We start from the raw sequence: 11,884 nt of genomic DNA, 5'->3' as shown, positions 1-11,884 counted from the left end.
AACACAGTGGCCTCCATCATTCTTGAATGGAAGAAGTTTGAAACCACCAAGACTCTTTCTAGAGCTGGCCACCGGCCAAACTGAGCAATCGGGGGAGAAAGGCCTTGGTCAGGGAGGTGACCAAGAACACGATGGTCACTCTGACAGAGCTCTAGAGTTTCTCTGTGGAGATGGGAGAACCTTCCAGAAGGATTACCATCTCTACAGCACTCCAACAATCAGGCCTTAATGATAGTGGCCAGATGGAAGCCACTCCTCAGTAAAAAGCACATGATAGCACATTTGGAATTTGCCAAAAGGCACCTAAAGACTCCCAGACCATGAGAAACAAGAAACAAAGATTCAACTCTTTGGCCTGAATGCCAAGTGTCACGTCTGGAGGAAACCTGGCACCATCCCTACGGTGAAGCATGGTGGTGGCAGCATCATGCTGTGGGGATGTTTTTCAGTGGTAGGGACAGGAAGACCATTCAGGTTTGAGGTAAAGATGAACGGAGCAAAGTACAGAGAGATCCTTGATGAAAACTTGCTCCAGAGCGCTCAGGACCTCAGACTGGTGGCGACGGTTCATCATCCAACAGGACAACGACACTAAGTACACAGCCAAGACAATGCAGGAGTGGCTTCGGGACAAGCCTCTGAATGTCCTTGAGTGGCCCAGCCAAAGCCCAGACTTACACCCAATCGAACATCTCCAGAGACCTGAAAATAGCTGCACAACAACACTCCCCATCCAACCTGACAGAGCTTGAGAGGGTCTGCAGAGGAAAATGGGAGATTCTCCCCAAATACAGGTGTGCCAAGCTTGTAGCATCATACCCAAAGATACTCAAGGCTGCAAAAAGTGCTTCAACAAAGTACTGAGTAAAGGGTCTGAAAACTTAAGTATATGTGATACTTCAGCTTTTTTTTCCTATAATTTAGCAAAAATGTCAAAGACACTGTTTTTGCTTTGTCATTATGGGGTATTGTGTGTAAATTGATGAGGAAGAAAGGTTTTTAATCAATTTGAGAATAATGAAAAAGTCAAAGGGTCTGAATACTTTCCGAATGCACTGTACACAGTACCAGTCAAAAGTTTGGACACAGCCACTCATTCAAGTTTAATTTTTTTTTTTTTTTTTTACTATTTTCTGCATTGTAGAATAATAGTGAATATATAAAACTATTAAATAACACATATGGAGTCATTTAGTAACCAAAAAAGTGTTAAACAAATCAAGATATATTATATATTTGAGATACTTCAAAGTAGCCCACCGTTGTCTTGATGACAGCTTTACACACTTGCCAGTTTTGTTCTGTCTTTCTGGTGGATTCAAATGAAATGCTCAACCAACTTTCTATGGCTTGTTTAAAAAAACTAATGTTTTGGAGATTAGTTGATTTTCAAATAACTGAAAGTGAGAGGTTGTAATCTGAATACAGGGGAAAAGGCCATTCTTGAACATGGGGTGCTAGAGAACCAGTTCGGATTTAAGTATAACTTTTTTATGACTGAAGCCTTTACTGAGAGGTCTAATGCTTTAAAATGTAATCATTTCTGCCCTCCGAATTCATATTGATTAAATAAAATAAAATGTTATTTGTCACACGCACCGAATACAACAACCTTACAGTGAAATGCTTACTTACAAGCCCTTAACCAACAATGCAGTTTTAAGAAAATACCTAAAAAAAAGTATGAGATAAAAGTATAAAATAATTAAAGATAAGCAGTAAAATAACAATAGCGAGGGTATTTACAGGGGGTACCGGTACAGAGTCAATGTGTGGAGGCACCGGTGTCGAGGTAATTGAGGTAATATATACATGTAGGTGGAGTTATTAAAGTGACTATGCACAGATAATAACAGAGAGTAGCAGCAGTGTAGAAGAGGGGGGGGGGGGGGGCAATGCAAATAGTCTGTGTAGCCATTTGCAAATAGTCTGGTTAGCCATTTGATTAGATGTTCAGGAGTCTTATGGCTTGGGAGTAGAAGCTGTTTAGAAGCCTCTTGGACCTAGACTTGGCGCTCTGGTACTGCCATGCGATAGCAGAGAGAACAGTCTATGACTAGGGTGGCTGGAGTCTTTGACAATTCTTAGGGCCTTCTTCTGACACAGCCTGGTATAGAGGTCCTGGATGGCAGGAAGCCTGGCCCCAGTCATGTACTGGGCCGTACGTACCACCCTCTATAGGGCCTTCCTCTGACACCGCCAGGTATAGAGGTCCTGGATGGCAGGAAGCCTGGCCCCGGTGATGAACTGGGCCGTACGTACCACCCTCTATAGGGCCTTCCTCTGACACCGCCAGGTATAGAGGTCCTGGATGGCAGGAAGCTTTTCCCCAGTGATGAACTGGGCCGTACGCATTACCCTCTGTAGTGCCTTGCGGTTGGAGGCCAAGCAGTTGCCATACCAGGCAGTGATACAACCTTTTGAGGATCTGAGGACCCATGCCAAATATTTTCAGTCTCATGAGGGGGAATAGGTTTTGTTGTGCCCTCTTCACGACAATCTTGGTGTGCTTGGACCATGATAGTTTGTTGGTGATGTGGACACCAAGGTACTTGAAGCTCTCAACCTGCTCTACTACAGCCCCGTCGTTGAGATTGGGGGCGTGCTCAGGCCTCCTTTTTCTATAGTCCACAATCAACTCCTATGTCTTGATCACATTGAGGGAGAGGAAGTTGTCCTTGCACCAAACGGTCAGGTCTCTGACCTCCTCCCTATAGGCTGTCTCGTTGTTGTCGGTGATCAGGCCCTACCACCAGGTCTCTGACCTCCTCCCTATAGGCTGTCTCATCGTTGTCTGTGATCAGGCCCTACCACCAGGTCTCTGACCTCCTCCCTATAGGCTGTCTCGTCGTTGTCGGTGATCAGGCCCTACCACCAGGTCTCTGACCTCCTCCCTATAGGCTGTCTCATCGTTGTCGGTGATCAGGCCCTACCACCAGGTCTCTGACCTCCTCCCTATAGGCTGTCTCATCGTTGTTAGTGATCAGGCCTGTCTCATCGTTGTCGGTGATCAGGCCCTACCACCAGGTCTCTGACCTCCTCCCTATAGGCTGTCTCATCGTTGTCGGTGATCAGGCCCTACCACCAGGTCTCTGACCTCCTCCCTATAGGCTGTCTCATCGTTGTCGGTGATCAGGCCCTACCACCAGGTCTCTGACCTCCTCCCTATAGGCTGTCTCATCGTTGTCGGTGATCAGGCCTACCACTGTTGTCATCAGCAAACTTAATGATGGTGTTGGAGTCGTGCTTGGCCGTGTGGTCATGAGTGAACAAGGAGTACAGGAGGGGACTAAGCCTGTACCCCTGAGGGGGCCCTGTGTTGAGGATCAGCGTGGCGGATGTGTTGTTACCTACCCTTAACACCTGGGGGCAGCCCGATCAGGAAGTCCAGTATCCAGGTGCAGAGGGGGGTGTTTAGTCCCAGGGTCCTTAGCTTAGTGATGAGCTTGGAGGGCACGATGGTTTTGAACGCTGAGCTGTAGTCAATGAATAGCATTCTCACATAGGTGTTCCTTTTGTCTAGGTGTGAAAGGGCGGTGTAGAGTGCAATAGAGATTTCATAATCTGTGGATCTGTTGGGGCGATATGCAAATTGGAGTGGGTCTAGGGTTTCTGGGATAATGGCATTGACATGAGCCATGACCAGCCTTTCAAAGCAATTCATGGCTACAGACATGAGTGCTATGGGTCGGTAGTCATTTAGGCAGGTTACCTTAGTGTTCTTGGGCACAGGGACTATGATGGTCTGCTTGAAACATGTTGCTATTACAGACTCAGACAGGGAGAGGTTGAAAATGATATGAATAGGCCCACTTTGTCAGGTTTGCCGTTCAAAATAAAATTGAATCTTTTTTGCTCATATAATTTAAAAAACAAGTCGCAAGGTGTAGGCAAGGTCATAAGCAACTAGCTAGACTGGGATTTGACTAAACAGTTAATCTGGGTGATTTTTCCACACATCGACTGGTATTTTCCTTTCCATGTTAGCAAAATCTTTCTATTAAAATGTATTGTAGTGAGATATTTTCATTCTTTCGAAATTTGAAACCGAGTACAGTTGAAGTCAGAAGTTTACATACACCTTAGCCAAATGCAATTAAACTCAGTTTTTCACAATTCCTGACATTTAATCCTAGTAAATATTCCCTGTTTTAGGTCAGTTAGGATAAAGTTAGGATAAATGTCAGAATAATAGTAGGGAGAATGATTTATTTCAGCTTTTATTTCTTTCATCACATTCCCAATGGGTCAGAAGTTTACATACACTCAATTAGTATTTGGTAGTATTGCTTTTAAATTGTTTAACTTGGGTCAAACGTTTCGGGTAGCCTTCCACAAGCTTCCCACAATAAGTTGGGTGAATTTTGGCCCATTTCTCCTGACAGTGCTGGTATAACTGAGTCAGGTTTGTAGGCCTCCTTGCTCGCACACGCTTTTTCAGTTCTCACCACAAATTTCCTATAGGCTTGAGGTCAGGCCTTTGTGATGGGCACTCCAATACCTTGACTTTGATGTCCTTAAGCCATTTTGCCACAACTTTGGAAGTATTGTTGCGGTCATTGTCCATTTGGAAGACCAATTTGCGACCAAGTTTTAACTTCCTGATTGATGTCTTGAGATGTTGCTTCAATATATCCACATAATTTTCCATCTTCATGATGCCATCTATTTTGTGAAGTGCACCTGTCCCTCCTGCAGAACAGCATCCCCACCACATGATGCTGCCACCCCCATGCTTCACGGTTGGGATGGTGTTCTTCAGCTTGCAAGCCTCGACCTTTTTCCTCCAAACATAACGATGAACATTATGGCCAAACAGTTCTATTTTGTTTCATCAGACCAGAGGACATTTCTCCAAAAAGTACGATGTTTGTCCCCATGTGCAGTTGCAAACCATAGTATGGCTTTTTATGGCGGTTTTGGAGCAGTCCTCTTCCTTGCTGAGTGGTCTTTCAGGTTATGTCGATATATGACTAATTTTACTGTGGATATAGATATTTTTGTACCTGTTTCCTCCAGCATCTTCACAAGGTCCTTTGCTGTTATTCTGGGATTGATTTGCGCTTTTCGCACCAAAGTACGTTCATCTCTAGGAGACAGAACATGACTCCTTCCTGTGGGGTATGACGGCTACGTGGTCCCATGGTGTTTATCTTGCATACTATTGTTTGTACAGATGAACGTGGTACATTCGGGCGTCTAGAAATTGCTCCCAAGGATGAACCAGACTTGTGGAGGTCTACAATTTTTTTTCTGAGGTCTTGGCTGATTTCTTTTGAATTCTCCATGATGTCAAGCAAAGAGGCACTGAGTTTGAAGGTAGGCCTTGAAATACATGTAAACTTACGACTTCAGATGTAGCTCTGAATCCACGATATGGCAGACGTCATAACACATACGCTTTCTCTAAAACAGGTTATGGGCAATAATATCTATGGCTGCAATGAAATCTAGCAGTGCAGCTCCCACAATCCTCTTACTATCAATGCATTTAAACAAATGATCAGTCACTTGTTTCAGTGCAGTACATGTTGAGTGCCCTTCTCTATGAGCATGCTGAAAGTCTGTTGTTAATTTGTTTACAGAGAAATAGCATTGTATTTGGTCAAAAACAATTTTTTCAAACAGTTTGTTAAGAGCTGGCAGCAAGCTGATAGGTCTGCTGTTAGAGCCAGTAAAGGCTGCTTTACCCCTCTTGGGTAGAGGAATGACTTTGGCTTCCCTCCAGGCCTGAGGACAAAGACCTTCCTCTCAGCTCAGATTAAAGATATGAATGTCAGGAGTGTCTATAGAGTCAGCTACCATCCTCAGTAGCTTTCCATCTAATTTGACAACGCTAGGAAGTTTGTCATTATTGATCGATAACAATAATTTTTCCACCTCTCCCACACTAACTTTACAAAATATTTAAAGAACAACTGGTGCTTTGAGTTTAGGCTAGCGGGATTCAAGGATGCTATGAGTTAGGATATCAGGACCTGCTTAGACAAAGCAATTGTAACAGTAGACCAAACAATTGCAATATTGTATGTTGGAAAATAAATGCACGCAGTATTGTCATTATAATAAGTATCATATTAAATTGTATTTGTCACCTGCTACATAAACAACAGGTGTGAACTAACAGTGAAATGCTTATTTACGGGCCCTTCCCAACAATGTAGAGAGAGAGAGTAGACAACAGGTGTGAACTAACAGTGAAATGCTTATTTACGGGCCCTTCCCAACAATGTAGAGAGAGAGAGTAGACAACAGGTGTGAACTAACAGTGAAATGCTTATTTACAGGTCCTTCCCAACAATGTAGAGAGAGAGAGTAGACAACAGGTGTGAACTAACAGTGAAATGCTTATTTACAGGCCCTTCCCAACAATGTAGAGAGAGAGAGTAACAGGAGAAATAAATACACAATGAGTAACAATAACTTGGTTAAATACACAGGGCACCGGAATCGACGTGCAATGGTACAAAGTAATTGAGGTATATATGTACATGTAGGTAGGGGTAAAGTGACTAGACAACAGGATAGATAATAAGCAGTAGCAGCAGCGTATGTAATGAGTCAAAAGAGTTAATGCAACAACAAAAAAAGGGTTCAATGCTAATTGTCCTGGTAGCTATTTGGTCAAATGTTTAGCAGTCTTAATATGGTTTGGGTGGTAAAAGCTCTTCAGGGTCCTGTTGGTTCCAGACGTGATGCATGGGTACCGCTTCCCGTGCGGCAGCAGAGAGAACAGTCTATGCCTTGGGGGTGGCTGCAGTGCCTTGCTGTCGGAGAGGGTAGCAAGTTTTAAGTTCCTCGGCATACACATCACAGACAAACTGAATTGGTCCACTCACACTGACAGCGTCGTGAAGAAGGCGCAGCAGCGCCTCTTCAACCTCAGGAGGCTGAAGAAATTCGGCTTGTCACCAAAAGCACTCACGAACTTCTACAGATGCACAATCGAGAGCATCCTGGCGGGCTGTATCACCGCCTGGTACGGCAACTGCTCCGCCCTCAACCGTAAGGCTCTCCAGAGGGTAGTGAGGTCTGCACAACGCATCACCGGGGGCAAACTACCTGCCCTCCAGGACACCTACACCACCCGATGTTACAGGAAGGCCATAAAGATCATCAAGGACATCAACCACCGAACCACTGCCTGTTCACCCCGCTATCATCCAGAAGGCGAGGTCAGTACAGGTGCATCAAAGCTGGGACTGAGAGACTGAAAACAGCTTCTATCTCAAGGCTATCAGACTGTTAAACAGCCACCATTGAGTGGCTGCTGCCAACACACTGTCATTGACACTGACCCAACTCCAGCCACTTTAATAATGGGAATTGATGGGAAATGATGTAAATATATCACTAGCCACTTTAAACAATGCTACCTTATATAATGTTACTTACCCTACATTATTCATCTCATATGCATACGTATATACTGTACTCTACATCATCGACTGCATCCCTATGTAATACATGTATCACTAGCCACTTTAACTATGCCACTTTGTTTACTTTGTCTACATACTCATCTCATATGTATATACTGTACTCGATACCATCTACTGTATGCTGCTCTGTACCATCACTCACTCATATATCCTTATGTACATATTCTTTATCCCCTAACACTGTGTATAAGACAGTAGTTTTAGAATTGTTAGTTAGATTACTTGTTGGTTATCACTGCATTGTCGGAACTAGAAGCACAAGCATTTCGCTACACTCGCATTAACATCTGCTAACCATGTGTATGTGACAAATAAAATTTGATTTGATTTGATTTGATTTGATTTGGATGCCAAGCAGTTGCCATACTAAGCGGTGATGCAGCCAGTCAAGATCCTCTCACTGGTGCAGCTGTAGAACTTTTTGAGGTTCTGAGGGGTCATGCCAAATCTGTTCAGCTTCCTGAGGAGGAAGAGGCCTTGTAATGCCTTCTTCGTGACTGTGTTGGTGTCTGTGGACCATGTTCATTCCTTAGTGATGTGGACACCGAGGAACGAAGCTCTCGACAAGCTCCACTGGAGCCCCATCATTATGGATCAGGCCGTGCTCGGACTTCCTGTAGTCCATGATCAGATCCGTTGTCTTGTTGACATTGAGGGAGAAGTTGTTGTCCAGGCACCACACTGCCAGGTCACTGACCTCCTCCCTGTAGGCTGTCTCATTGTCGTCGGTGATCAGGCCTACCACCATCGTGTCGTCAGCAAACTTAATGATGTGTTGGAGTCATGCGCGACCACACATTTGTGGGTGAACATGGAGTACACCTCTGAGGGGCAACCCGTGTTGAGGGACAGCGTGGCGGATATGTTGTTGCCTCCCCTCGCTACCTGGGGGCTGCCCATCAGGAAGTCCTGAGCTTACTGGTGAGCTTGGAGGGTACTATGGTGTTGAACGCTGAGCCATAGTCAATGAACAGCATTCTCACATAGGTGTTACTCTTGTCCAGGGGAGAGGGCCGTGTGGAGTGCAATAGAGCTGGCTTCATCTGTGGATCTGTTGGGGAGGTATGTGAATTTGAGTGGGTCCAGGGTGTCCGAGATGATGGTGTTGATGTGAGCCATGACCAGCCTTTCAAAGCATTTCTTGGCTACAGATCTGATTGTTATGGGGCGGAAGTCATTTAGACAGGTTACCTTGGTGTTTTTGGGCACAGGAACTATGGTGGTCTGCTTGAAACATGTAGTTATTACAGACTCGGTCAGGGAGAGGTTGAAAATGTCAGTGAAGAGACTTGTCAGGCAGTCAGTGCATACTCTGATATGTGTGAATCCATTCAGTTTTCCACATTGATTCAAAACGGGGACTGTGAAGCAACACAAACATTGGCACAGACACATGCATACACACATACACACTATACATACACATGAATTTAGTACTGTACATATGTGGTAGTGGTGGAGTAGGGGTCTGAGGGCACACAGTGTCTTGTGAAATCTGTGAATGTATTTTAATGTTTTTAAAAGTGTATAAACTGCCTTAATTTTGCTGCTTAGGCAGCAGCTAATGGGGATCCATAATAAATACCAATACAAATACAAACTTGACATTAAATGTTTTTGTTGAAATGACATGGAAACAACATTGATTCAATCAGGGTTTTCCCAGTGGGTCTCTCTATCACTCTCTCAATTAAATTAAATTCAAACAGCTTTATTGGCATGGAAAACATATATTTACATTGCCAAAGCAATTGAAATAGATAATAAACAAAAGTGAAATAAACAATATAATTGAAAATACATTATCTCTCTCTCTGTCTCTTTCTCTCTCTCTCCCGCTCTCTCTGCCCCCCCCTCTCTCTGTCTCTCTGTCTCTCTGTCCCCCTCCCCCCTCTCTCTCCCCCTCTCTCTCTGTCTCTCTGTCCCCCCTCTCTGTCTCTCTGTCTCTCTGCCCCCCCTCTCTCTCTGTCTGTCTGTCTGTCTGTCTCTCTGTCCCCCCTCTCTCTCTGTCTCTCTGTCCCCCTCTCTCTGTCTCTCTGTCCCCCCCTCTCTGTCTCTCTCTCTGTCCCCCTCTCTGTCTCTCTGTCTCTCTGTCCCCCTCTCTGTCTCTCTGTCCCCCTCTCTGTCTCTCTGTCTCTCTGCCCCCCTCTCTTCCTCTCTCTCAAGTGATAAAATTGGATACCAGTTATGAAAACATGGGCATGGCAAGCAGGGGAGGATCAGGTATCAGTGACTCAAGAAGTCTTATTGTCGGTGTATAAGCCAAAAGGATGACACGTCTGGTAGGAAAACAAACAAGCACTGTTGAAATGCCCCGATGCCTCAACATCCCAATGGATAAAATACACCAACAAATATTCACAGAAGTATAAAGAAACTATACTATTAAACCTAAAAAATGTAAGTACCTTTGGCCACTTTCAAGAATACAGCTGAATATGCAAATAAACACTAGCTACAATATAAATATTTTTGCAGCTCAAAAAAAGAAAAGTGCAACAATAACCATATATATTTTTTAATGTTAACATACAGTTAAGTTTTTTTCCAGATTGTTTTTTCAGAATGTCTAAAATGCTACAGATGTTGCAATCTAGCGTGTCATTTGTCTTGGTTAATATTTTGCCATATTTTCCCCGTAACATCTGGTCTATGATCTGTTTTGATACTTGGGTACTATAGAGTACTAGGAGTAAATGGTTAGACTAGGTTGGGGAGAGCTGATCATAAATCAGTTGTTTGGATCAGAAAGTATTGTGGTCGGTGCTTTTGATCAGAACCCGTGGAAAATCAACTCGAGCCAATCAGCGTGCGGGGCGGTAGGGGTGTTGTCTTAATGACAGTGATCTGATTGGGCTACATGCTTGGTTAAAAGGGGCTTTGATCTCACGGGATACAGTCAGAAATAGAAACAGCGTGCGGAAGGAAGAAGACAGCTGGTGGGGGGTAGCTAGGTAGTGAACTGTGGGAGCGCCTCAATTCAATAATCAAATCATACACATTAAGCTACTTAGCGATCTGTCTTATTCCCGAGCTCACCTGGGTACTGTCATCAACAGCCCTTCGCAAACTCGCTTTTATTCAAGAGGAGACGAGAACTAGCTACTTTACTGTAGCTAGCAATTCAGCTATCCTTTAACGTTACAGATGCAGCCATCAAACTACAGGTCGAAACTGATAGTTAACTAAAGTATTCGTCAGGTCCTTCTTATGTACAGGTTCTTCCCAACAATGTAGAGAGAGAGTAGACAACAGGTGTGAACTAACAGTGAAATGCTTATTTACAGGTCCTTCCCAACAATGTAGAGAGAGAGAGTAGACAACAGGTGTGAACTAACAGTGAAATGCTTATTTACAGGTTCTTCCCAACAATGTAGAGAGAGAGAGAGTAGACAACAGGTGTGAACTAACAGTGAAATGCTTATTTACAGGTCCTTCCCAACAATGTAGAGAGAGAGAGTAGACAACAGGTGTGAACTAACAGTGAAATGCTTATTTACAGATTCTTCCCAACAATGTAGAGAGAGAGAGAGTAGACAACAGGTGTGAACTAACAGTGAAATGCTTCTTTACAGGTCCTTCCCAACAATGTAGAGAGAGAGAGTAGACAACAGGTGTGAACTAACAGTGAAATGCTTATTTACGGGTCCTTCCCAACAATGTAGAGAGAGAGAGTAGACAACAGGTGTGAACTAACAGTGAAATGCTTATTTACGGGTCCTTCCCAACAATGTAGAGAGAGAGAGTAGACAACAGGTGTGAACTAACAGTGAAATGCTTATTTACGGGCCCTTCCCAACAATGTAGAGAGAGAGTAGACAACAGGTGTGAACTAACAGTGAAATGCTTATTTACAGGCCCTTCCCAACAATGTAGAGAGAGAGAGTAGACAACAGGTGTGAACTAACAGTGAAATGCTTATTTACAGGCCCTTCCCAACAATGTAGAGAGAGAGTAGACAACAGGTGTGAACTAACAGTGAAATGCTTATTTACAGGCCCTTCCCAACAATGTAGAGAGAGAGTAGACAACAGGTGTGAACTAACAGTGAAATGCTTATTTACAGGCCCTTCCCAACAATGTAGAGAGAGAGTAACAGCGGAAACAAATACACAATGAGTAACAATAACTTGGTTAAATACACAGGGCACCGGAATCGACGTGCAATGGTACAAAGTAATTGAGGTATATATGTACATGTAGGTAGGGGTAAAGTGACTAGACAACAGGATAGATAATAAGCAGTAGCAGCAGCGTATGTAATGAGTCAAAAGAGTTAATGCAACAACAAAAAAAGGGTTCAATGCTAATTGTCCTGGTAGCTATTTGGTCAAATGTTTAGCAGTCTTAATATGGTTTGGGTGGTAAAAGCTCTTCAGGGTCCTGTTGGTTCCAGACGTGATGCATGGGTACCGCTTGCCGTGCGGCAGCAGAGAGAACAG

Source organism: Oncorhynchus nerka, linkage group LG18, assembly GCF_034236695.1.
Source record: "Oncorhynchus nerka isolate Pitt River linkage group LG18, Oner_Uvic_2.0, whole genome shotgun sequence".
Taxonomy (NCBI): Eukaryota; Metazoa; Chordata; class Actinopteri; order Salmoniformes; family Salmonidae; genus Oncorhynchus; species Oncorhynchus nerka.
Note: the sequence above shows the minus strand (reverse complement) of the source record.